At 37.9% G+C, this 27,768-nt stretch overlaps 1 protein-coding gene across 7 annotated transcripts in view; it reads left to right on the forward strand.

Annotated features, from left to right (window-relative positions):
* RAB27A (RAB27A, member RAS oncogene family) overlaps positions 1–27,768 on the forward strand; it is a 72,579-nt gene that overhangs the window by 16,578 nt on the left and 28,233 nt on the right. Inside the window, exon 1 of one of the 7 annotated variants that reach the window (XM_041744391.1) lies at positions 14,825–14,999. The exons of the other annotated variants lie outside the window; for them this stretch is intronic. The gene's annotated coding sequence lies outside the window, so the exon portion shown is untranslated. Of the gene's footprint in view, positions 1–14,824; positions 15,000–27,768 lie in introns of those variants that run through there. 7 annotated transcript variants of the gene reach the window in all.

Raw genomic sequence — 27,768 nt, forward strand, 5'->3', positions numbered from 1 at the left:
TTTTTAATATTGTCACAGCTTTAATGGGGGAAAGCTTTATGTAAGCATGTGTTTTAGTATTAGGTGTATTTCTTCTATGAATTAAATTTGCCCCCCAAGTAATTGTTAACTTTTGTTAGGTTTGGCCGTGGTATTGTGGTTATGTTAAGGAAAGGACCGTATATTTTATAGATGCTTAGTTTTTTTTTTTTTTTTAATTATTTATTCATGATAGTCCTAGAGAGAAGAGAGAGAGGCAGAGACACAGGCAGAGGGAGAAGCGGGCTCCATGCCGGGAGCCTGATGCGGGCCTCGATCCCGGGACCCCGGGATCGCGCCCTGGGCCAAAGGCAGACGCCAAACCGTTGAGCCACCCAGGGATCCCCCTTTATAGATGCTTAGTGATAGTATGCAGGAGTGAAAGATCTGGGGTTTGGTTCTCATGGGGTCTGATGTTCGTTAAACAATTCTGTCTACTTCTGGACATGCACCAGTTTGCTGGGACTGCTGTGACAAAGCACTACACACTGGGTGGCCTCAGCAGCAGACACTTATTGTCTGAGATGCAGATGTCTGCAGGGTTGGTTTATTCTGAGGACTGTGAGGACGAATCTGTTCCAAGCTCCTCTCCTTGGCTTGTAGGTGGCCGAGTCTCACTGTGTCTCATCTTATAGTCTTCCCTCTATGCGAGTCCTTACACGAAGAGAGAATCTGGATGCAGACACACAGGTCATGCGGCTGGTTGGTGTCAGAGTCAAGACAGTGTCCTGACTTCCACTCCAGGCCGCTGACCAAATTCCTCATTTTGTTGTCTTTGCTGTGAGGTCAGGCTTTTTTCCTGTGACTCCAGAACACCGATTGTCAGGAATCACTGTGGGGAAAAAGCCTTAATTATAAGTTGACTTTGTCTAGATTCTTGGATTATTAACACACACACAGTTTTGAAAAAAGAATATTTTGGGGAGTAGTGTTTATTCATGAGGGCATCCTACCCATAGACATCAGGTTGGATTTAATATATTCCAAAGGAGTTTATCCCCATCTTGGTTGCAGCTATTAGAATACAAAAACCATTATTTTTTCTTTTTGTTTGCTGCTGCTACCCACACGACAGGAACTGTGGCAGAAAATGCTGATGAAACCTTGCGGCCAGCAGGGTGGCACCATAGCAACCGAGACCTGCACCTCTGAACAGGTCCCGGAACTCAGGCTGCCTCCGCTGCTGATCCAGTTTCCGCCTTCTCGAGACCCTCAGTACTTGAGTGCTCAAAGAGGAAATGCTCACCACTTCCCTCTGTTTCTGTTTTCTCTTTTTAGGATGAAAGCTTCCTGAGATCTGTGTTCATCTTTTCGCTACCCTTCCTTTCTTCTGCCCTCTGCACTTGGTGGATTTATAGCTAGAGCCCCGGGCATTGCATACCTCATAGCTGATGAGTCATGTAAAGCCCATTAAAAAGAAAAGCTGATTTTCGCAGAAGCCCTAATTCATTTGTACTGTCTTTGCAAGGGAACGTTTTCTTACTTGCTTCGGAGCTCCTGGTGTTGCTGCAGTATGGCTGGGGCTCTGCCCTCTCAATAGTAGTGGGTTCTGTGGGGGGTCGGAGGGTGGAGAGAGGATGAGTGAGATCAGAGGGCTGCTCAGGAGAGGAGTTTGCATCACTGCTGATGCACTGGAGGCAGGAGCCACTTCCTGAGAATGCAGATACAGATCATTCTTCCAAGAAATGAGAGCATCAGTTTGTTTGTTTGTTTTCTCCATTTCATACTCCATAAGGTTTCTCTTCTCTCTGATGTTATCTGAGCAGGGAACCTTTAGCTGAGAATGCTAGATTTATCACGCAGCAAATATTGAATGGCTCCCCTGTTTCACAAGAAGGAGAAAGTCCTGATGTCTTTAAGCTGGCACCTCTGGCTTTGGTGACTGTGGACTATTGTTTAAAAAATCTTCCTAGTGTCCTTCTGGGTTTCCCTTCATTCTGAATGGTCATCTTATCTCTCCCATGGTCTCAGGAATCAATTATGTTGATAACTCTAAAATCCATATTGTTAACCCTGATTTCTCTTTTGAAGCCTACTTCTGTTTTCCAAATGCCAGTTAAACACAACTCCCTGGATGTCCAACATGTCTAGGGACATTTAATTGATCATGTCTGGTATGCTGTAGCATTGTAGTAGTGTGTCTGGGTTCAGATCTTGGCTCTATGGTTTACTGGTTGAGTGAGCTTGGAGAAGTTATTTAACCTTTCTGTATATTAATCTTCTCATCTGAAAATTAGGGTTGTTGTGAGGATTAAATGAGTTGGTGTTTATTTATAAATATTTATTGATTTATTTATATAGATTTATTTATTTTAGAGAGAGAGAGAGAGAGAGAGAGAGCGCACAAGCAGGAGGGGCAGACGGAGAGGGAGAGAGAATCCTAAGCAGACTTCATGCTGAGCATGGAGCCTGACTTGGAGCTCCATCTCACAACCCTGAGATCATGACCTGAGTTGAAATCAAGAGACATCTAACTGACCAAGTGCCACTTTGGTGCCCCTAAGTAAGTTGGTATTTTAAAGGGCTTAGATACTGGGTGTTGTATGCAACTGATGAATTATTAAACACTACATCTGAAACCAATGATATACTACTGTTGGCTAATTGAATTTAAATTTAAAAAGAAGGGCTTAGAAAAGTAAGTGTTGGTTATAATAATCATCTCAAGTCATCTTTTCTGTTAGTTCATTCTGTTACCAAACCAAAGTTTTGGTTATCTTTTACTCCTAAACCAGTGAGTTAAGAAATTATACTGATTTTTCTACTTCCTAAATATGTCTTGAATTAATCCTTTCCTCTTCATTCCCACTGTCACTGACACAAGTCAAATCACCATCTCTCCCATCCCCTCCTGACCATCTGTTGTGCCTTCTCAGTCTCCATGTGGCTGCTGGAAATATCCCTCTAAGGTATATGCTTTATGTTCCTCTCGTTCATAAAAGTCTGCAGTGGCTTTCCATTGCCCAGAGGAGGATAACACTGACTTTTTGTGTTATGGAATAGTCCTTTCAGGCCTCGGTTGCAGAGTCTCTCCCACCTTCGTAGCCTCTGTCTGGACACATCCTCTCCTATGCCCATGCACTCTCCTTTAGTCATCCATCTGCCCACCCCCTCAGTGTGCCATACCCTTCTCCCTCTTATGCCTCTGCAAGTGCAAATGTCTTCACTCCACTACCACCCTCCCAGGCTGTCAGCTGGCACTTGCTCCCTTATCATGGCTGTAAGCTTCGTCTGGCTTTTGTACTTTGAATACCAGACAGCCCTTACCTAATTCCATCAATAGTTATTTACACCTTTCAGATTAGCATCAAAGATCATTTTGTTAATAGTTTTTGTTTTCTTTAAAGGATGATGTTTATATGAAATGTGAAGTCCTTTATCACAGCATTTTATGAACTGTGTGATTTTTGTCCATTCACATGTATCACTTGTCCCTTTGTGTACCAGTTTTAGTCCTTGACTACTTCAAGATGCTACTCTGAAGTTTTCCTGATTGCCCCACGAGGCATATTGGGCTTCTCTTCCTTCTAACCCTCTCTGCCCGGCACTCCCACCTGCCTAGCATCTTGTACATATTTTGCAGTTCTTGTTCATTTCCACGGAGAGTGCTTCTATTAGACCTTTGTCATCCAGAACTACCTCATTGGTTCACATAGTTATGAGTGCAAGGCATGTTCTCAATGCTTGTTTGTTAAATGCACGATGTTTTAACTGATGTGCTTGTAGGCTGGTGCCTGAATTTAATCATCTCCCTCCTCAGTGACTTCAAGCTTTGCTGTTGTGTCTTTTGATAGTCCCCATAGGCCAGTCTACTTATCAAACTTTACTTGAGACTATTGACACCTTTCGGGTATTTGTATGTCATTTTGCATTTAATGTCAGTTATATTTAAGGGACATTTGGTGTAGGTTACTTGAGAGGTACTTCCATACTTGTTCCAGGTGGTACATCCCTATATCCTCCTGTGCTTTAGAATTTTTGTCATTTCACATTTGTCAGTCAAGCCAAGTTTATTTCCCTCTAAAACAACTTAAATGTTCTGTTTAGGCTAGATAGAAATCTTTTTCTTCAGTCTTTAATAGTTATTAAAAATGTTTAAAAGTGATTAAAGGCTGGTAGAAATCACAAACTGAAAAGGCACTGTTTTTAAATACTGTTATAAAACTTATTTACTGGAGGAAGTGGCTGTGGGCTCTTTGGAGTCAGATATAGACTCTAATACTATATTGTGATGTTTAATTTGCTTTTCTAAGAACTAAAGATTTTAGCATTTTGTTATAGAGTTGCTTGCTGATTTCTTTTTCATTTGCATAAGTATCCCTTTTCATTTCTAGAACATACCTTGTCTAACATCCTTGGTCAAATAGATGCACATGATGGACTAAAACAGATTTTAGGATAATTACATAGACCAATAAAAAAACTTTGCAATGTTTTTTTTTCTAAAGAACATCCTAAATAATTAGAATTTAGTATTTGTAGAGCTTAGAAACGTAGTTTCAACTTCTTTAATTTTAAAATTAAGGTATTGTCACCTTTTAAAAAGTATTAAGTTCACACTTTTACTAGCAGGGGGAGATGGCAGATTGGGTAGAGCCCAGAGCATACCAAGAGGCATGTTAAGACGAGAAAGATGAGGAACCTGGGTGATACTCCTCTTCACTCGTTTCTCCAAGTATCTCTCGAGGATCTTGACTTTTTTTTTTTTTTTTTTTTTTTTTAAACCGTAGCTTCTTGGACTGTATGTGTGTATGGGCAGTTGGGTCAGATGGGGCGAGTTTGTGGATAGGGTCCATGGATCTTACAGCTTTTCTTCCTTCCCTCTCCTGTTCTACACCATGGAGCTATGGAGTGTTTCCCCCCCAAAGGATACTACCTTTATATATACTGTTTAGGACTGCAGAGTACTTAGAGAACTTTGTATCTGAAGTCATCAAACCCCCTCCTCCACTTCTCAGAAACCTCCCCTGGGACCCACCCAGCCCATGTCTAGGTTAGGTATTAATGAGATCCTTCCATTATGCCTACTATAGATACTAACCATACTTGGCATCTTGCTTTGGTGGTCCATGCCCTCCATTAAATGCTAAACTCTGTGAGGATAGGTGCTGTGTCTTATTTGCATTTCTGTCACCTCGCACAGCATGCACTGGATGATTCACCTATTAAATGAATAAACAAACATATAATCTTTTATTAAGAGAGAACCTGCCCAGACTTCCCTAGAACCATAAACCCCCTTGATGCATCATGGCCAAAATCAGATTTGTTCACCTTGTTTTAAACAAAAAGAAATGCCTATGTTTTTCCCTCCATCTCTGGATTGTTTGTTACAAATTAGATCATCATTGTAGCTGGTCTGGTTTAGGTTCTGAACCAAGGTTTTGAGGTATGGGCTGACCCTTCTGAGTGATAATGTTGAATTACAGAGTGTGTATAAGCAGCACTTTGCATCTTTCCAAAATGCCTATTTTTGAAATCTATTACCTCTAATTGCTAGCTGCTGTAACGGGGGAGCTTGAGTTCTGGTACTTGAAGTCAAGAATAGTCTTGAAAAGAAAATTCAAAAGATAGCTTAATGACTTTCTGTTATTTCTCTAGGGGATGAAACACTATTTCAATTGAAAAACTTTCTATGATAATTATGTCTCTAAGAGACTGCATCTCAAGTAGCCTTGTTTTAGTTAGCTCCAAAAAAGAACAACCTTATATAAATGTAATTTGAAGATCAGTTTTGGGTAATCACCTCAAATACCTGGCATTTACTATATACTTCATTTTTTATTCATTCAAGTATGTATGAACAACTCTGAGGTCTACAGTCTTCCCCTTCCTAGGACTGACCAGGAAGAAAGAGAATGACTTTGAAAGAAAAATCTTGGGTGAAAGTGTAAATCAAGAATAGAAGTCAGTGAGTGACGGGCACTGAGGGGGGCACTTGACGGGATGAGCACTGGGATGATGCTGTATGTTGGCAAATCGAACGCCAATAAAAAATATACAAAAAAAAAAAAAGAATAGAAGTCAGGAAGGTCAGAGAAGAAGAAAGGAGACTGGAAAACTAAAGATCAAAGGCACAATAAATGTAAAAGCTTGTTAATTAACAGACTGAAGGAGAAAAATTACATAATTTTCTTGATAGATGCCAGAATAAAATTTGATAAGACTGATACCCATTCGTAATACTCATTCCTAGAAAACTAGGAATAGACGGAGAACTTCCTTAATCCCCAAAAGTATCTACCAAAAACTATAGCAAATGTTCTTTTTTTTTTTTTTTATAGCAAATGTTCTTAATGATGAAATGTTAGACACAAGACAAGACTGTCTATTAAATACTTTTGGAGTTCCTAACTGCCACAGTAAGACAAGAAATATAAAGTAGAAAGATTAGATAAGAAAGAAACAAAATGTAATTATTTTTATCTATGTTTATCACGTTTAGAATAAGTGCAGCTAAATAATAGAAGGTATATGTATATTTTTAAAACATGTCACAATAGTGACAAAACTATAAATTATCAATAAGTCTGCAGATGTAAAAAGTCTTTATGAAGAGAATTTATTTAATGACATTTTAAAAGTCATTTAGAAAGACCTGAATAAGTGGAGAGAGATAGCATGTACATACACAGCTAGGTTCAATATCATGAATATGTCGATCTTCTCAGTTTGATCTATATAGATTTTCATGCAATCCCAGTCAAAATCCCATATGGTTTTTGAAGAACTTAGATGGAAATATGAAAGGTTAAGAATATCCACAGTAAGGTTGAGGAGACTGGTCTTCCCAGGCACAAAGTTGTACAGATAGTCCCTGACTTAACAATGATTTAACTGAAGAGTTTTTGACTTTATGGTATGGAAGCAATATGCATTCAGTTGAAACTGCACTTTGAATATTGAATTTTGATCTTTTCCTAGTCTAGCAATGTGGTAGGATACTTTCTTCTGATGCTGTGTAGCCAGAGTGAGCCTCAGCTCCCAGTTGGCCACCTGATCATGAGAGTAAACAACCGGTACACTTAAACCATTCTGTACCCTGACAACCACTCTGATTTTCACTGTCAGTACAGTATTCAATCAACTACATGAGAGAGTCAACACTTTATTATAAAATAGGCTTTGTGTTAGATGATTTTGACCAACTAGGGCTAATGTAAGTATTCTGAACACTTCTAAGGCTAAGCCTTAAGGATTAGTAGATTGGGTGTATCAAATGCATTTTTGACTTAAGATATTTTAATTTATGATGGGTTTATCAGGACATAATCACATTGTAAGTTGAGGAAGATTTGTATAATGAAGTTATAGTAATTAAGGTCTTGTGACATTGGCCCAGGGATAGTAAAAATGACCAAGGAACAAAAGAGCCCTGAAATAGATCTGCTTTTATATAGTGAGTCACTAGAGAAAAGACAGTTTTTTCAATGAATGCTTATGGGGCAATTAGATATTCTCCAGGGAAAAATTATGAACTTGGATCCCTACATACACCTTAAAAAATTTCCAATGGATTAAAGACTTAAATGTAAAAGGCAACATGTTAGGAAAATAGTATAGAAGAATATCTTTACTTTAGGTAAATAAGGATTTCTTTTGACTACTCAAAGATTAAGAGCCATTTAAAAAGTAAAAAGATAAACTACAAACAGGGAACAGATATTTGCGACATCTGTAACTGACAAAGGACTAGTATCTGGAATATATGAAGAACTCCTGCATGTTCATATAGCAAGGAAAATATTGGGAACTCCTGCATATTCATATAGCAAGGAAAATATTGGGAAGCAATTTTCAAGAGAAAATCTTGCTAGTGTGCATCAGGAGATGTGCACATACATATTTATAGCAATATTGTTTTAAATGAGAACAAAAACATGGGGGAACGTGGTTTAGTTCTGCTAATTCTTCTCTGAAAACCCACAGGCACTAAGTAATTAGAGAAGGGTTTTGGCATGTCATTTCTTAATATCGGTGATAAAAGTGGTAATGCTTTCAAGTCAATAAAGAGAGACACAGAAAGAGGCTGAATGAAAATGATATTACTCTTGGTCAGAATATGTTTTCATCAACATGCAGTCTGATGGGTGGTGTATGATGATGGGCAAGGGTCTGAGGTTTGAAACTGAGTGGATGCCTTAATGTTGGCTCCCTAAAGGAGAACATGCTGTGGAGGCAAAATGACATCCAGCTGTCTTCCTGACATTTCCTTTTTAATCACTGCCAGATAAAATACCTTACAACAGAGGAATGCAAACAAAATTTTGTCAGAACAGCAGGGATTGCCCACCATGTCCCATGTAATTTAGTTTGGCTGATAATGCCTGCTGTGATCCTTGGTCTTGTGTGTTCCCTCTTCTGTGGTAGGTACAGTCATGGCCTTCTTTTTTGACATTTCACCATTGGCCCCCCTGCCTCTGTCCCAAGGACAGAGATAAATATGGGACCATAGGGAATGGAGGTGGTTTTCAGGCATTTCTGTGTGTCTTTGCTGACCCCTTAACATTCCACCTGTCCTAATCCAATCTTGTCATCTCTCCTGTCTAAAAACCTTATACCCACCATGAAAACCTTATGTCCACTCCAACTTTTTCCCTTTCTCCACTTCAATGGCCTGTTTCTGTCTGCAACACCACTTTGCTGTCTGATCACTCCGTTTCATTCTTTTTTTTTTTTTTTTTTTAGATTTTATTTATTTATGGGAGAGAGTGAGTGAGTGAGCAAGCTTGGGGAAGAGCAGAGGGAGAGGGACAAGCAGACCCCACACTGATGCAGAGCCCAACATGGGGCCTGATCTCAGGACCCTGAGATCATGACCTGAGCCGAAACCAGAAGTCGAATGCTTAACCAAATGAGCCACCCAGGTGCCCCACCCAGTTTCATTTTTTGGAGCTCTTTGTCTTTGCTGCTTTCTCTTGTACCCACTGAGCCACTACATTCTATTGTTTTTAAATTAACATCTACTGAATTCCTTCCACATTCCCACTGCTGGTGACCTTGTCTAGGCTTTCATCTTTAAGGAGTAAGAAGTGATACCAGAGATACCTGCTGCCATGACACCATTGAACTTTCTTATGGTTAAACCCCGGACTCTGATCCTACAATCAGAGAATAGAATGTTTTCTAGGAAAGACACCATGGAGTCGAAACCTCTTATTTCATATTTAAGGAGACAAGCCTGGAGAGGGATAGTGACCCATGCTGAGTGGCACACAGATAGTAGCAGAGCCAGAACTAGATACCCACACACTGATGGTTAGTTGTCTAGCCCTCTTCACCTTGCCACATTACCTTATAAGCATTCCTTTGAATTTATAGTTGTCTTATGTCTCTCTAAATTTTTAGGGGAAGAATTATCTTAGTCATATTTGTAGCCTTTGAAGTAATTGACAGGGTTTCTCAATACTTGTTAAATTGAAGCTGAAACACAGCCATGCACCAAATGTGCTTTTTCTTTCCTATTCCTGACCACCTTGCCAAGTCCTTCTTGGCTTGGAAGGTTTTCAGCTCAGGCTCTGATTCCTGCTTGAAGGCTTGGTCAGATAGTTGCCTCTTTCTGACCTCCCACAGTCTATTTGTCTTATAAAACCACCATCTTATAGTTACCCAGCAGTTTATCGTTTGTAAAATGCATTCACATAATGTATTCTTTAGTCCTTCCAATAATATTGCTAGATAAATATTTCCATATTGAAGAAATAGACTTGGAGAGGTTATGTGACTTGCCATAGGTCGCACAGCTAGGAAGTAAGTAGCAGAGTTTAGGTCTTCTGACTTCAAGCCCTTTGCGCTTTTGATGTCCAGTGCTGGGTGGTCTACATGGCATACTAGACATTTTGTTTCCTGATTATCTTACTTGTCCTTTGTTGAAAATTAATTCATTTTGTTTCATCATCCCAATTACCAACTTATTGAGGAGAGTGGTTGGGTCACATATTTCTTTCATGCCATTCATAGTTGCTAGCACAGTATTGGGCAACATAGAAGTTGCTTCTCAAATACTGTTGAGTTGAACACTAATACAATTTAATTTATCAAAAAAGAGCAGCTATCAGTGGAGCCCCAAGACACTTTTTTTGGGTCTCTCCTGAATGAAATCAGCAATGAACAGAGGGAACCAGAGGAAGGAAGAGGCTGTTGGAGAAAGCCAGATGGTAAGCACAATTAGCAGTTGAGTGACAGCTGGCCTGTTGTTAGTCTAGTGATGAGGGGTGGTGGGTAAGTAATTCACAAGGAGACAGTCTTCAGGAAATGTGCAAGTTTACTGGAGAGTTGAGACACATTCATGAGAAGGGAGAGGAGTACTTAGCAGAAGCATAATACTCATATGAGTTAAGCAAAATAAAACACTCATACATATTTGAGTTATGTTTAACCAAATGTTGGTTAAAGGAATATCCAGAGTAGGATGTGGATTATGAAGACAGGTTTCCAAGGTGGGAGTGGAGTGGGTAGAGGAGCTTTTGGCTTAGTTTGTGATTATTTTATTAATTACTGAGGCTGTGAGAAAAGGAACATGAATACGTAAGGATGTTTCCTTTGAAACAACTTCCCTTCCCTTTCCTTTTCCCTACTGTGGCAATCAGTAGGGCCTCAGCTTTGAGCCCTAGGGTCAAAAGTACAGGGAACGCAAATAAATACACATGTCGTATGTGCATGGAGATGTGTTGTGATGACCAAATCTGTGAATTTTTCTGGGACTGCCTCATTTCACATATTCTTGTGCATTTGCCCCATAAATTAGTGAGATGCTTTAGAAATTTCAGTACTTTGACAACTAAACTATGTTTCCAAACTATATTTCCTTTTCCTGAAAGGGTCACAAAAACCCACTGACAGACCACATGCCCCACATTTTGGTTTGAAAAATCACACTGCATCTCCTGAGTTCTTAAACATTTTGCATCTGAGCAAAATGTAAAACCTCTTCTCCTAGAGTGGATATGAAAAATGTCCAGTTTCCTAATAGTAGAAGCCTATATATGTTTTTTTATGAGCTCTTGTCTCCTACAGAGAACTTAAGATTAAGTCCTTTTAGATTAATGGTAATTGAACTTTAATATCTCTCCCTTCCTATCAAAATGTTCACAGTTTAGAGTTATTTTATAGAAGCTGAAGGAATGTGTATCTCAACTACTTAAAGGCACCAGCACTTAAGGGAAATTATTTCAAATTAAAAATTGTAATTTCTATACAGTGTACTCTGAAATGTGAATATGTAAAACCTTTTCTGGGACATTCATATATGAATTTTTAAGGTGATTTCTCATTAAAAATTGATTAATATCATTGGGGTCTATTCGAAGTTTAGTTATTTTTAGTGCTTGATAGCTATATAGCAATGTATTTTTATGTGATATGCAGATATATGTGGGAAGGTTCTAATTTAAAAAGGATACCATTGATAGCATTGCTTTTTGTTTACTTATTTTTTTTTTTTAGTGGAAAGATCATTCCTGACGTCAAAACATACAACCTATAAACTTTTATAATCTAATTTGTTGGTATGTGGAAGGTCTTTATATTTTAAAAAGTGGACTATTAGAACATGTTTATAGAATTGTGAGATTGATTTTTTCCATGTGTGGCTTATAAAACCTTTTCTTACTACTTTACAGTCACCTCTCTTATAAATAGAATCTCATTTCATCCTCATTAAAAAAATTAATGTCATTTGTTTCTTTAATGCCCTCTAACCACTCAAAATTTCTGAAGTTGCTCATCAATTTCTTATAAATTCATGGATTCTTATGACCTCATGGTGTTGTGATGTGCTTCATGTTCCTCTTGTCTATAATTTTCTTTATCCAGTTGACTTGTTCTCTTACTGATTCACAGTCAAAATTTTTATTTTATATCAGTAAATTTAATTGAGGTTTCTTTATTTACTCCTTTAAAAAAAAAAACAAAACAAGGCTTTCTAGATTCTTTCTGAGTGACCATCTTGCCTATTCACATTGGCCCCTATATACGTTAGACCCTGACTTAAAATATCATTCAGGCACAGGAGCTTGGTTCTCATAGGTGCCCGTGTCTCAGGCTTAGCCGGTAACAAAGACAGGTATGGCTTTGGGGAACCAAATGCTAACCTAGATGCATGGCTTTCCATCTTTCCAGGATAGAAAGAGGAAACTTTAGTGAAGGAACCTGGTTGGAATAATTAGGGAGCCTTTGAAATTGAATGGACTAACAGAGGAGAGCAAGTAGATGGAAAAAATTGCCCTGACTTAGAGGGTAAGAGAATCTCTCTGGTTTTTGATAAAGCAAGAGCTACCAGGGGCCTTTTTTTCTAGATATTGCTCCTGCTGGCTGTAATGAGCTAGAAGGTCTCTCCAGTTTGTATGACTAGATGTTCTTCTGAATTCGTGGAACACTCTCACGATCCATAAGCCACTTCTCCCCTTTTTGATCTGTTCCTTACCTTATTGGTGTTTGACTTTGATGTGACTTTGACCACCTGCATTTGTATTTAACCCCTTGTGTCTGGAAGTGGTTCTGTGTCCCCTTCACATGAGCCTGCCTGCTCTGGTGGGGAACACTAGAGATTGCTCTTTTCCCATTTTCCTTATACCCCTTTCTGCTTCCCTGGAATTTTCTAATAGTTTTAAGTAGTAATACTTTCATATAAAAGCATTCTTCATGACATAGCCATTAGCTGTAACAAGGGGTTCTGTGGATAAAATATAATACTAGCAATTTCTCCTGAATTCATAGAAAAAAATCAAGTTAGTGAAGAGAATTTTCTGTTTTTCTCCCATCAGTATTAAAAAGAAAGTTTGTGCCTCTATGCTATTCTGGTTATAATTTAGTATAAAGTGGCTTTGGACATAGCACAAAATAATATATTCTGAGTTATTTTAAGTTTGCTCTATCAATATTTCAAACTGTTCTTCAAAACATATCTTGACTTTTGAGAATTATACCCCAAGTATAGCTTCTTGAGTCTAGATGAATCTGGATATATTTTCTGATGGCTCAGTGTGTCCATTTAGACCCTTTAGGAAAGGATCACCAATGTAGCTGTTTAGAAACATCCTCCTACCATTTTCCGTTTCAAGGATACTGGTTCTTGACCCAAGGTGGGGGTGTCAGGAGTGCTGCCTCTTGGTTTGGTTCACTTCTGGCCAGTTTGGTCTGGATTTTCCCAGGACTATTTAGACTTAGACCCAGGGCTCTTAGGTTTCTTGTGAGTGATCCATTGAGCATTGTCTACAAGATTCTTTCCTATAGGCTTATCTTACTCTCTCAAGCTTTAGGTAACACTTCTTGGAATCCTCACCAGGAACATCAATACATTTTAGGTTTTCCCTCCCAGATGAGAAAACTACTAAGATTGTGGTAAGTGGAGGAGATCCAAGAGGTGGCATCTTTAGGAGCTGTTCAATAGAAAAGTCTGGCAGGCCTTACAAAATGAGTTGTCAGTCTCAGGTGTTTAGGCAGACAGGAAGTGTTAAGGAACAAAACCAAATGAGATGATTCAGAGTTGGGTTAAAGGTAGAGCTTTCCTCACTGGTTTCTAAATGTGTACAAGGAGCTCTTATTAGTCTTTATTGGGCCACAGGCCTTGGAAGTCAGGTCTCCATCTTTTCATCGAAATGGTTCCATTCTCATTGGTTTTGTATGTTGGAGTGCCATGTAAGAATTCATTTGAAGAAACTTGCTAAAGAAACTTTGCTACTAGCTGAACCAAAGCAGTTTTCTGAGGCAGTGAAAGACACTGATCTGCTATAGACAAGAAATAACCAAAACTTAGGATAGGTCGATCATATTTATGTAAGTCAAACAAGAAGTTCCCCAAACATAAAACCATCTCTACAGTGATCTATAATAGAATGTTCATTTTATATAATTGTATATAACTGAATTTTATTGCATTTACATTCTGTTTTTTATTTTTATAATTGAATGTTTTGATGAAACATATTGTGTTAATTTTTTTTTTTTATTGCTCAATTGACAGTCCTAACAGGATGAAAGCAAACGTGCTGAACAGATGTGCCTGAGCCTTGCTGTCATGTATTGAGTATGGTTGGCATATGCTTCTTTACATAATTTCACAAGAGTGGACACATGAATCCACTCTGAATTTTTTTAAAAAAGAGAAAAAGAAAAAAGTTGAGTGCAAATTATAGCTTTCTAAATTAATGATACATTTATAGAAATTTCAAATAACATATATGCTAGAAGAGCAGAAGCAAATAACTTAGCCAAGCAGCATAAGTGAACAATTTGGAGGTCTCTAAATCTGTATATAACTCATTTGACTATGAGAGTTTTTATTCCAATTCAAAAAACTAACAAGGGAAAATGGACATTTGAATAAAAGTTTACGGAACTCTTGAAGTACCTTCATGGATCTCAGAATTCTACAAAACACAAATTGAGGACCAGAAATTTAATGCCTCTCTGAATAGGGACTGCAAAGCCTTGTTCTTTTATAGTGCTTTATATTTATCTCCTTTAGGACATTCCCTTGTATTTATTTCATAAAAATAAATACAATCCAGTTTCTTAACACACCTTTCTCAGAAACGAACAGATAAAAGAGCAAAACATAAATCTATATAAGAGTGAAAAACTAGCTAGAACTAGTATGTATGTAATTCTGGATACAACAAGGTTACAAATTTTTTAAAGAAATCTTGGAACAGTCATAAAACTTACCTTAACAGACCTTATATTTTTTATTATGCAGATCACATTTACTGACCAAAATGCAATAAAATTAGAAGTCAATAGCAATAGTGAAATAGCCAACTGTGATCCGACAGGTTGATTTAGAAATTGGCTGGATGGTTGCAAGTACGTTGTAGTTCCTCAGTCCTTTTGCATAAGTAAATCCAAGGCACACCCCATTCTATAAACAGCTGCTGACAGAAATGCAAACAGTCCATTCCAAGACTGCATACTGAATAGGTGGAACAAGGAAAGACTTCCTGAGAACCAATAAGTACATCCTATTAGACCTTGTCCATTAGGTGAGTTTCTTTTCTTTCCTTTTGATTCAGCTATTAAAGAATATGATACTATTTAGGGAGTAGTTCAACACACATTACAAATACATTGCTGAGAGAGTAGACCTGAGGGGGACCAAAAAGATCTCTGTCCAGCTCTCTGTAACTTACTGACACCTAATGGACACTAAAGGCTAAGAATCCTAGTGTCATTGTTTTAGTGGTGCTAAAACATCAGGAAATAGTTTGATATTCTGAGCCTATATCAATTTTTAAAAAAAATTATATTTTAAATTTAAGAATTGAGGTATAATTGATATACCTTGTATTCGTTTCAGGTATACAATATGATTCAGTATTTGCGTATATTGCAAAATGATCACATTAAGTCTTGTTAACATCTGTCACATACAGAATTTCTTGTGTGATAACTTTTAAGATTTATTCTCTTAGCAAGTTTCAAATATGCAGTATAGTGTTAGTAACTGCAGTCACCATGCTGTATATTACATTCCTATAATATATTTATTTCATCACTAGAAGTTTTTACCTTTTGATTCCCTTTACCCATTTGGCCCACCCCATAGTCCCTGCCTCTGGCAATCACCAATTTGTATCCAAGAGCTTGGGGTTTTATTTTGTTTTGTTTTTTGATTCCACATATAAGTGAGATCATACAGATTTGTCTTTCCTTGTCTGACTTATTTCACTTAGTGTAATATCCTCAAGGTCCATTCAGGTTGTACAAATGGCAGTATTTCCTTTCTTATGGCTGAGTAGTATTCCTCTGTGCATGTGTGTATGTATGTATCCATCCCATTTTATTTTATCATTCATTTGTTGATGGATATTTAGGTTGTTTCTAAATTATCTGTTTGTTGTAGATAATGCTGCAATGAACATGGGGCACATATATTTTTTTGAGTTTTTGCATTTTCTTTGGACAAATACCAGAAATGGAATTACTGGGTTATATGGTTGTTCTATTTTAATTTTTTTGAGGAACCTCCATACTGTTTTATACTGTGGTTGCACCATTTCTACCAACAGCAAAAGGAAGCCTTCCTTTTCTCCACATCCTCATCCCCTGTCTTTTTGATAATAGCCATTCTAGAAGATATGAGCTAATATCTCACCGTGTCTTTGATTAGCATTTCCTTGATGATTAGTGATTTGGGGCATCTTTTCATGTGTCTGTTGGCCACCTGTACGTCTTCTTTGGAAAAATATCTATTCAGGTCTTCTGCCCATTTTGAAATCAGATTATTTGTGGGTGGTTTGTTTTTGTTGTTGTTGTTTTGTATTAAGATCTATGACTTTCGGGATCCCTGGGTGGCGCAGCGGTTTGGCGCCTGCCTTTGGCCCAGGGTGCGATCCTGGAGACCCGGGATCGAATCCCACATCGGGCTCCCGGTGCATGGAGCCTGCTTCTCCCTCTGCCTGTGTCTCTGCCTCTCTCTCTCTCTCTCTCTCTCTCTCTCTTTGACTATCGTAAATAAATAAAAATTAAAAAAAAAAGATCTATGACTTTCTTTATATATTTTGGGTATTAACTCCTATCAGATCTATGATTTGCAAATATTTTCTCCCATTTAGTAGGTTGCTTTATCATTTTGTTGATGGTCTCCCTCACTGAGCAGAAGTATTTCAGTGTTTTTAAAATAATTAAGTTGTGGGGCACCTGGGTGACTCAATCAGCTAAGCATACAACTCTTGATTTTGCCTCAGGTCATGATCTCAGGGTCGTGGGATTGAGTTCAGCATGGATCCTGCTCATCCCTCTCCTTTTGCTCTTTCCCCTGCTCATGTGCATGCTCTCTCTCGAGTAAGTGGTGACTAAAATCATTAAAATAAATAAAGGAACTAAGTTGTTACATGGTAGAAATATTTACAGATGTCTTTCGTTCATTCATTCGTTCGTTCCTTGAACTCATGAGCCTGAGGTCAAGACCTAAGCTGAGTGAAATAAGTCAATCGGAGAAGGACAAACATTATATGGTCTCATTCATTTGGGGAATATAAATAATGGTGAAAGGGAATAGAGGGGAAGGGAGAAGAAATGGGTAGGAAATATCAGAAAGGGCGACAGAACATGGAAGGCTCCTAACTCTGGGAAATGAACTAGGGGTGGTGGAAGGGGAGGAGGGAGGGGGGTGGGGGTGACTGGGTGGCGGGCACTGAGGGGGGCACTTGACGGGATGAGCACTGGGTGTTATTCTGTATGTTGGCAAATTGAACACCAATAAAAAATAAATTTATTATTAAAAAAAAAAAAAAGACCTAAGCTGAAATCAAGAGTCATACACTTAACTGACTAAGTCACCCAGGACTCCTATGGATGTTTTAAACTCAGGACCAACTTGTATCAGTTTGCTGCTGGTTCATTAACATTATGGGAAAGCCAAAACTAGGATAGTATTGAGAAGTATTTGTGTTCCTGAAATGGCTCTATTCCCAGAAATAGATAGGGGAAAGCTCTTTTCCTTGTTGGAAAAGTAGAAGTCCTTAAAGACACAGTAGCTTTTGAGCTTATTGAGGAGGGTCCAATACCTTGAAGTTAACATGGCAGCTCACTGTGTTACAAAAAAAAAAAAAAAGTGCATTCATTGACTGGCATTGTTGATGTAAGGTCAGTTGTTGCACACACAAACTAGAGTTTGGAGAAAGTACTTGGAGATAAGAGACAAGAAAGCCAGTGGGCACCAGCATGGCTCAGTTGGTTAAGTGTCTACCTTTGGTTCAGTCAGGTCATGATCCCAGGGTCCTGGGATGGAGTCCCGAACCAGGCTCCTGCTCCGTGGGGAAGCCTGCTTCTCTTTCTTCTTCAGTGTGCCACTCCCCCTGCTTGTGCACACATGCTCTCTCTCTGTCAAATAAATAAATAAAATCTTAAAAAAAGACAAGAAAGCCAGAAAGGGGAACAAAGCAGAGAGGTCATGGCACAAGGGCAATTATTAGAAAAGGCTTTTAGAACTCAACATGGGGAGGTCGTAGGGTGGATGTTAGACTGTGGAAAAGAATGCCAGCTGTGAAGTGGTGGGTCCTATGCATCAATAAGCCACCATGTACCCTAAAAGCATATTCCTAAGAGCTGAGGACAGCTGTGCTGAATGTTAGCCAACAAGGGTGAGGGTGTGGGTCAGGCAGGACAAGGGAAAAGTGGAACCATATCTGGCATATCTTAATAGCCATTTTAAGTGTCTGTGTATGAAACCAATGGTTCAGTTTAGCCTTTGGAGTAGGACATGTGGGATGGGAGCTCTCAACATTCACAGTTCCTGCAAGTACACAGGTGTAGCATCTCTCATCACAGAAAAGGGACAGTATGATTTCTGTCCTTTGTTGAAGAAATCAGTGAAATGATTTCAGTATACTGTAGAAATCACACTTATAAAACAACAGTGAAAATAATAATCTTAGTGTGCAAATGGTTGGGTCTGGAAAGGCAGGGTGGCATTATATATTCTGGACACACCTTCTCTATGGGATGAATAAATACAGAGTACTCACATTCTCATTTTTTAAAAAAAGGCAGTGATAAAGGAGCTCTTCTCTTCCCTAGTTATTGTCAACTCAGGGATATTTATGTAACTGTTATTATTTGGACGATGGCAGCACACAAAAAACTTGAAGCAGGTGAGATGCAAGAGAGAGCCAGGCTGTGCTGGTCAAAGGCCTCACCACACATGTGCTGTGCTCTGGGAGGACAAAGCTTGGCAGAACTCGACTCCATTTCTAAGTGAATAATGGAAAGGTGCGGTGTGTTTGGAACCTTGGAAAAGCACATTCCAATATCAAGTCCTTTGAGTGCTGCTTGATTTGTCATCCTTATAGTCCTGGCTAGGGGAGCAGCATGTCACTTCTAATATTTCTCCCTTTGAGTCCCAGGCCCTAGACTTTGGTGGCACTCTGACATAGCAAGATGCCACCATTTGTCTTGTTAATAACAGAATTCCCTCTGTCAACCAGTTAGGCTTGAAGCTATCCTACCTTCCAGGTACTTTAAGTCACTCCTCCATTTACATTTTCAGAAAATCTATTTACTACGTTCTTTGAGAGTTTTATAAAGCGTCAGTGTCATTCTTATGGTATTGTGGAAAAGTGCCAGGCTTAAGGCCATAAGATCAGTGTTCTAGCTTTAATCTTTTGTAATCATTAGAAGAGCTGTGATATATTGATATCCATCAGGCATTTTGCTTCTCACTCTACACAGATAGGTGGTGGTGTCCTGTTGTTTGAATATAGGAGACCTTGACTCCAATGTCTATTAAAACCATCTTCTATGTGCTTATAAAAAGCAACCATTGTGTGGGAGTAGACTTTACAGATTTTGTGCTTCTGTCAAATTCTTGGAGACTCTCCAGCTTCGTGGTGTCATTAAGAACCATATTTAACCATGGGTTGGACATTGAAGTCACATATGGTTGAGTCCATTATAGGACTGCTCTCATATTGTTTGAGATATTGCTCAGCAAACCAAACAACCACTCCTGTTGCCACAGTATGGCCTATATTTTATAAATGCCATATTCTATAGTGTGCCCTTCCCTGTTAACCTTATATCTATAAAACAAAAGGTACTTACCATAATCTATAAGTAATTTAACACCCAGTGCTTACCTTCCATAAATTCCTATAAACACTCATATTCTGACCCTAAAAGAAACTTAAGTAACAAATAAGGTCTTTTAAGTAAATGAATCAATCAATGGTCTCTATAAATTAAAAAACAATAAAACATCTAGTATATCATTTGAATCATCCCACAATCATCTCCTGGCCTTCCAGGAGAACACTTTCTATTTTCAAGAATAATTCCAGTGTGCCCCTCTTCCCTAATGTGTAGTTGCTTGTATTATTTGTTTACTGGGTTATGTTGCTCACCTACTGAGGTGATGGTAACATTTCAGAAATGGTAGATCAAGTCCTGGATTGAGACTGTTTATTTTTTCTTTACCCTAGTCTTTCTCTTTAATACTCATAAAGGATTTGCAAATGTCTAGAGGAAGCTTTTTACAAATGAAGATATATTCGAATGTGCTGCCGGTATTTGAAAATGTATATTTAATGGTATTTGCAGGTAATTTTATTTTTCTCTGAATAACTTGCTTTGCTGGAATACCACTATCTACTACAAGTTAGTCTTTTCACTTTTTTAAATGGGGAGAATGAAATATTCCTATGTAGCAGGCACATTTATAAATATAAAGCCAAATGATAGGTGAATTTAGATCCTGTCAGTTTTTAGCCAAGAATATCTCCCCTCACTGTTAAGGATGGATCCATAATATTACTACATTGTATTGATAGGAATGCATTTATGAATCATAGGTAATAGGAGAATATCTAATGCAGTTATATAGTATTCTCAATTTAGATAAAATCAAACTCATCTTTCAATTAGGAGATAAGGAAAAGCTAGATTTCTAGCTAGGGCAGAAACCTATCTTCTCTTGCCTAGACCAGAAATTGAAAAGAGGAAACTCACGTGCCCAAAAGGCAGAGGCTATCTCCTCTTGCGAAAATAGGGAGCCCCACTATTGGGCAGGACACTTGTTTTTATAGTGAAAGTAGATGTATTTTACTTTAGGGTCTAGGAATTGCAATGATCTAAGACAGTTGTAACCAGGGCTTATTTGGTAACCACAAGTTGTCCCTACTCATATCTTGATTTGTTATAAAATGCCTTCTCTGTCCTGCCCCACTCTGCATGATTTCTCTTCCCCCTTTCTGCTGTCTCTATTATGTGTATTCTTCAGAACCAAGAATAGATCAATGGTGCCATAAACAAAAGGAGAAAAATCTACTGCTTTTTAACATTAAATTAAAAAAAAACACCTATAGGCTTTATTGTTCTATGCCAGTCATTGTTGCGTGAACATTTTTCTCCAAATGAATCCTTGAATAAGGAGACATTAATATGTACAACAGAACATGAGACAATGTAGGTCTCAAAAATGCTGATGTTTTGTGTTTTGTCTGAAAAGTAATAGTTATATTCATATTTTCCTATTTCTACGTAGAAATCACTTTGGGCAAGGCAAGTGAAGTCCATAAACTCTATAGGAACACTGTAATATCTTATTACCTTTCTAAGAAATTCAAAATGTTTTCTAGTTAAAATTTCTTACAGTATACCTCATGTTTCTCTTTTAAAAGTTTTCTTTTTTCTCTGTTAAGCTTTACATTTTTATTCCTTTTGCATCTTTATATGCATGCCAAACATGTGACGTGCACATATCGGCAGGGAAAAAACAATATGGGGATGTGAATTTTGATGTCATGTTGTACTATGTTTACAAGGGAAGATTAAAATGTTTTTGAGGATTGGCTTTTTTGAAAATGCAAAGAAGTGGGTATAGTTATTAGAATATAGATTGGGAAGTGGCTAAAAGTGTAAGGTTTTAATGTTGAATATTGGCTCCCCATTGTGCTCTGGCACCAAGCACAGAATAGGCATTCAATAAATATTTGATGAATGAAAGAGTTAGTGAATGAGCCTGAAGAAGTATCCTTACAGTGAATTTCAGGCAGCACCACAGGAAATAATCTTGATTTGAAAGGAATGCATCAAGCTCAATAGCAAATAAATCTGTAGGGAAATGAAAAACACCATGATTTTTCTGCTCTCTTTACATTTTGAAACCACAGGAAAGAAAGACATAAAGAGGATTTACAGGAGATAGTACAAGTATCAAGATACATAATTTCTTAGATTTGCTGTGACCAACAAGAGGCAGACATGCCTTCAGTTTATGACCTGTCTCCTTGGGGGAAACTCATCAGAAGGAAGAGCTTTGTGACAGAGACAGAAGTACAGGTCCTTCATACCAACTTCTGTGTGTCTAAGCCTTAGTTATAAAGTAATTCATCTCTATAATTGCTGGCGCTACAGAAAACTTTTGATTCCTGAATCAAATCAACTATAACTGAAGTTCCTGGCTTTGAAGGAAGGATTACCGAGAGAACAAAAGACATGATATGTTAAAAAAGGGTATAGAACTAGAATTTAGAAGACTATGAATCTAGCTCAGCTCCACATCTAACTGGCTGATTGATTTTTATATGGTTCACTTGTCTTCTCTGGACTTCATTCAGTTTCCTCTTTTGGAAATTTAAGTATTCAACTGATGAACATTTCAGTTCTGAAATTGCCAAAAATCATACAGATAAAACTCAGTGTTATATTGGAATGCCAACATAGCTTTCATAATGGATAGAGACCTCATAAGTGATTGCACCTAAATTGAATTTTTCCTATGTTTTTTCTAAAGGTTCAGGTAGTGGATTAAGAATAGATCATAAAGTGACATGCCTTGCTGAGAACTTGATGATATTTTTAGTCATAGTATTGCTAAAAACAAGTTTCAATTATTGAACATTTAATATAAGCAATGCACTAAAAGTTTTCTGTGGATAATGTCACTTAACCATTGTTATCTCCATTTTATAGTTGAAAGAATGGAGGCTTAGTGTAAAGAACTCAGACCAGGTCAAAGAAACAGTCAGAATTTGAACCTGAGTCTACCTCCCATTATATTTAAGAAAATATCACTCTTTGTGTAGTGTAAGTCTTGTACAGACCCTTGAGTTATCTTTAAGGGTGGTGTGCTGATAAAATCATGCATGTCTAGTACTGTTTGTGGCACATCTATTCAGTTAATATTATCCCTCCCTCTTTTTAAATTCTCTGTACTAAATATGGCTGAGAGAGAGAAAATTTGGCTTTCAAGAAATGGCTGACCTATCTGAATTAGTTTCAGAATGAGTCTGCCTAATGATAGGGGATCCTAAGGTTGGAGTCTAGGATTGACTTTCATAGGAAGCTTTATGGAGTATTTGGGCTAGGGGTGTGTATGTGTGTGTGTGGGTGGGGGGGAGTGGAAATGGAGAAGGGAGGGAGAGAAATCTAATTCCTTTGCTCTGACTAAAACCACTCTCTTTTATTTTATTCCCCTAAGAACAATTAAGATATGTTTTATTTTTTAAATAAGGAAGAAGATCATTGACTTTCTCTCTGAAGGCAATTATCACTACTTAGTGTATGTTGAGGAAGTGGGTGTTCCTTGCTTTCTATTGTTAGTCTGGTGAGAGTGAGGGTGGAGAGCACTTTGAAAAAATATTTGTGTAGGGAGGATAGATGGAAGTGAACTGAGTAAGAAAGTCTTTTGCATGTCCCAAATTAGAGTCATTCTTGACTTTTTAGAAGGCATTTCCTTGAGGTGTCTCAGATGCTACTTCCTGAAGGAGATACAGAGTTTAAAGAAGTGAACTTTGGTTTAAGTGCTCTTCACAAGTTCCTAATTTTTTCTTTCATTAGTTTTTAGTTTAGGGGCATAGTTCTTTCTTACAGTTCTTGGAAAGAAAGGAATATTGTCTGCATATTTACCATTGGGAGCTAGATTGCAAGATGATGATGCTAATGGCAGTTAATAGTCATACAAGATTTACTGTGTGCCAGACACTGTTCTAAACTCTTCATGTATACATTAACTCTATCTTTACCACAGCCTCCTGAGATAGGTTTACAGCTCCTTCAAATCTAAAATGTGTTGATGGTGCATTTGTGATCTTGCTAGAAGATGCTAATGAAATATTTTCATACAACTATCTCCAGTGCTTCCTCATTTAGTAACAGTTGCAAGATGTCATACATTATAAGACTGTGAAATGAAAGATGCATCCCAGTTATAAAGAACTTAAGATAAGAAAGCATATGCGTGATAGTTAATAGAATAAAAATTAATTTAAAAAAAATCATTCCCATTTTTAAAATGGGGGAACCTGAAGCAAAGGGATTAAATATTCTTTAAAAGTTTTTTTTTCTTCTTTAAAAGATTATTTATTTATTCATGAGAAACACAGAGAGAGAGGCAGAGACACGGGCAGAGGGAGAAGAAGGCTCCGTGCAGGGAGCTGCACGTGGGACTCGATCCTGGGACCGTGGGATCATGCCCTGAGCCAAAGGCAGATGCTCAACCATTGAGACACCCAGGCGTCCCAATTTTTTCTTTTATTTTTTAAATATTTTATTTTTATTTATTAGAGAGAGACCATGTGAGGGGGGTGGGGAGGAGCAGTTGGATGCTGAGTTGAGCACAAAGCCCTACCCAGGGCCCATCTTAGGACCCTGAGGATCAGGGCCTGAGCTGCAATCAAAACTTGGTCGCTTAACTGGCTGAACCACCCAGGCACCCCAAGGGATCAAATTTTCCGATTTCAATATATGTGCTGCCGAAGTGAGCACAGGGATTAAATGATCTAAAGTGAAATGACTATATTCACATCTAGGTGATTTGATTCTGGAGTCCATGTTCTTAACCTCCACTTTTTCTTCTTTCTCAACAACATGCTGGAATTGAGCCCATGTTAGCATGTGAATAGACTGCCCAAGACGCACTTACTTGTATTCTCATTGGAGCATCCATTATAGAATGGCACTGAGGAAGTGTGTGTGGTATGTAGCCCCTGACTTTAGGACTGTGATAAGGATTGTAAAGTACTTGGTGTGTGGGCATCTGACCTAGGCTTCTGACCCGCTTTTAGCAAGAGTAATGTAATTGGGAAAAGCCTTCATGAACTAACTTCTCAAGCATCAATAGGTTGGAATGCTCACTGCAAATATTATGCACAAAATGTTGTTTGGATGTCCCAAATGTCAAATCTTGCACCATGTGTTTTCAGTGTTTCCCTTCCTGCTCTAAAATGCCAACATAAAAATAATTTATGTTATTTCCATACTTGGGGAATGGAATTTTTTCTCTATGGGGAGTAGGCCCCTGACCACTCAAGACTGGAGTAACAAGAATAAGAAACAAAAATAATTTTTTGATATGAAGGTGGTTCTATATGAAGACCTACCAGCAGTTTAAACTTAATATTAAGTTTTCTTCATCTGGTGGTGATAAGCAGTGGGGAAACACATAAATTGGACTGCAGGACGGGTTTGGGGCTATAGTTTGCTATGCACTAGAATTATTTTCTGCTGAAGCTGGAAATGGTTCCACTAATTCTAGGCTTTGACTAATTGGTGCAAACTCAGATAAGAAACTTGTTACCCTCAATACCCTGCCCAAAACCTGAAAAATCTCTCTTATCAGTGAAGGCCTGCCTCCTTCCTAAGTCCTTTTATTTACTTGCAGCATCCTTACTTTTTAGAATTCTGGTCTGTTAACCCAGACTAGCCTAGTCATTGTGACCAATTTAGGGCACACTTTACATAGCCTCCAAATTTGCTACAGATTTTCCTTAACTTGAAATATCTGTTTTATTGTTGGATCATGGATTAATGTTTTGCTGTGATCCCTGAGATAAAATGGTGAGTTGTCAACCAAGGAAATCTCTGTCACCCATCACACCTTTTCCTATTGTTTCTCATATTCTCCTCTGCCAGTGTGCCTGTACTCCTTTCTCCCAACTTGTTTACTGTTCTCCAACACATACAAACTGTTCAGATATAGAAAGAAACTATATTGTAGTGGAGATCAATTTGGGGTATAGACTATCTGCAATTGAGGTAATTATCAGTAAAAACCTGAGTTTGTTAGTTTGACATAGATTTAAAACACCAAACCATTGCTTTTTTTGCTTCTGTTTATCATTTTACATTTTTAGTCTTGAACTGTTTGAACATCTTTCTGATCAGTCAACTTGGATTGGTTGGAACCAGTTTTTAATCATTCTGGGACAGTAAAAACAATTTTATAGATGACATGAACCAGTTATAAGCAGTTTGATAAAATTAGAGCAAGTTTGACTCAGTTGGAGATATTTAACTGGTCAACACTAACTTGACTCAGTAAAATATACTCTGAACCAATCAAACCTCACATGAGCCAGTTCTGACTGCCTTCCAGGTCAGAACTTATTTGAGCTAGGTAAAACTAGTTTGAAGCAGTTTGAGCTATTGAAACCAGACCCAAGTAATTTTCATTAGATATATTTAGTTTTAGCCAAAATGACTTTACATCAGTCAGAAATAGTTTTGTGGGTGTAACCTCTTTGAATTTGAGTCTTTCATTCTGAACTAGAATGAACCATTCAGATTTTTTTTTTTTTGAGCAAGTATGAGCTTGTTAGAATGGACTGCAGTGTTTCATACAGATTTGAACCTGTTTTTAACTTGGTCATAACTTCTTTTTCAATAGGCATATCAATTTGAAATGAATTGAAAATATTTTAAACCAGCCAAAAAAGATCAGAATTAGTTTAAAAGTGATCTGTGTTGACTGAGCAAATTACTCTGAGCCAGTCAGAAATCCTTTGTATTAGAAATATGTTTTGAGCTGCTCATAGGCAATTTCAGTGATTGATCTGGGTCTTTAGAGCCAGTCTGATCTGTTCAGAATGGTGTGAAGAGAGTGAGCTAACATTTACTGAGTTCTAATATATGCTAAACACTGTGCTGGGTACTCCACAAAGAGTGTCTTGTTCAATCTTTAGAACAATGGTGTGAATGAGTATAAAGTATCTTCTTTTTCGTAGAATGGAAACCTGAAGCCAAGACTCAGAGACATCTGAGTAGCTGGCATGTGGGAAACATGGGGTTCAGCCCAGTTCTTCTTGACTTCAGAAATCATGTGTTACCTCTTAGGCTGTCTTGTACAATTAGTACCTGGTCATTTTAAGCCAACATGCATTTATGGAAACTTGAGTAACAGACAGTAAGCTTGGAGGTATACTGGACATTGGACTTGGAGTTAGATTTATTTTCTAGTCTATGCAAATGAGTTATTCTCTCTGGGTTGTATTTCATCTTTGGGAAAACTGAACCCAGAGAGTGAAAGGTCTGGACATTTATTTTCAGATTAACAAGGCAGATAATTGCCTAGAGATGTGATTTGAAGAGTGCAAACTATGATTAATATTGATGGTGGTATTTATACCTTTAGCTGTGGTATTTGGTTTGTTAATACTTCCTTTACAATGGCTTGGTTTGGGAACAAATTGTTATGTATTGCTATCAACATGAATAGAAAAACCCACAAAGAACATTTTTAGACTTATATTTGTGATTCTTCTCCCCTAGTAACTAACACATTAAATTTTGGTGCAGCAGAGATAGTTTCATCTGTCTTTGAATTCCATTCAAGTGGATTTAGAGAATCCTAATGGCAGTCTTCTGAGTGATGCCATTGGTGATAACATTTTCTCCTGTACCTTAAATGATATAAAAACATAGATACAGAAATGACCAACCTTTGTTCAACCTGAAAGTAGAGAGGAACTAAGGTAACCACAGTGTTGTTGTATCATTCTCATTGCAGAATTTGAAGTTGCCTTCTGCTTCCTTATTCATTTTTAGGGGAACTTCCAAAATGATTAAACATTATTTGGGCCTGTTTTTAAATTCTTAGCTCTTGTTAATGAATAACTTGGAGCCAAATGAGATCCTATAATACGATACTAGCATATTTATTTGTACCATATTGGTTATCTTCTGGAGAGGACTTATGTTATATACCATTAACACGGGCAACCCAAACCTGTGAATACAGAAGCTATAATGTAGGAAAGCCATCATCTGTGAAGTGTCATTCTTTACAGTGTGCAAATAGAGTTATGAATGTTTGTGGAATCTCTGCCTTTATCAGCTGACCAGCCATATCTGAATGTGAGGTCCTAGCTCTTTACTAAGGCACCATGAGGAAGTAAATTGCAGTGGCTCTTGGGGGTTAGTATTCAGGATTTTTGAGCATAAGATGAGTCACCAAATTGAGGATGGGGTAGTGGAAGAAACATAGAAAATCAATAAATGTCCTTGCTTGAATTTTTATTAATTTTATGGACCTAT

The sequence above is a fragment of the Vulpes lagopus genome, chromosome 2 (genome assembly GCF_018345385.1).
Source record: "Vulpes lagopus strain Blue_001 chromosome 2, ASM1834538v1, whole genome shotgun sequence".
NCBI classification, from domain to species: domain Eukaryota; kingdom Metazoa; phylum Chordata; class Mammalia; order Carnivora; family Canidae; genus Vulpes; species Vulpes lagopus.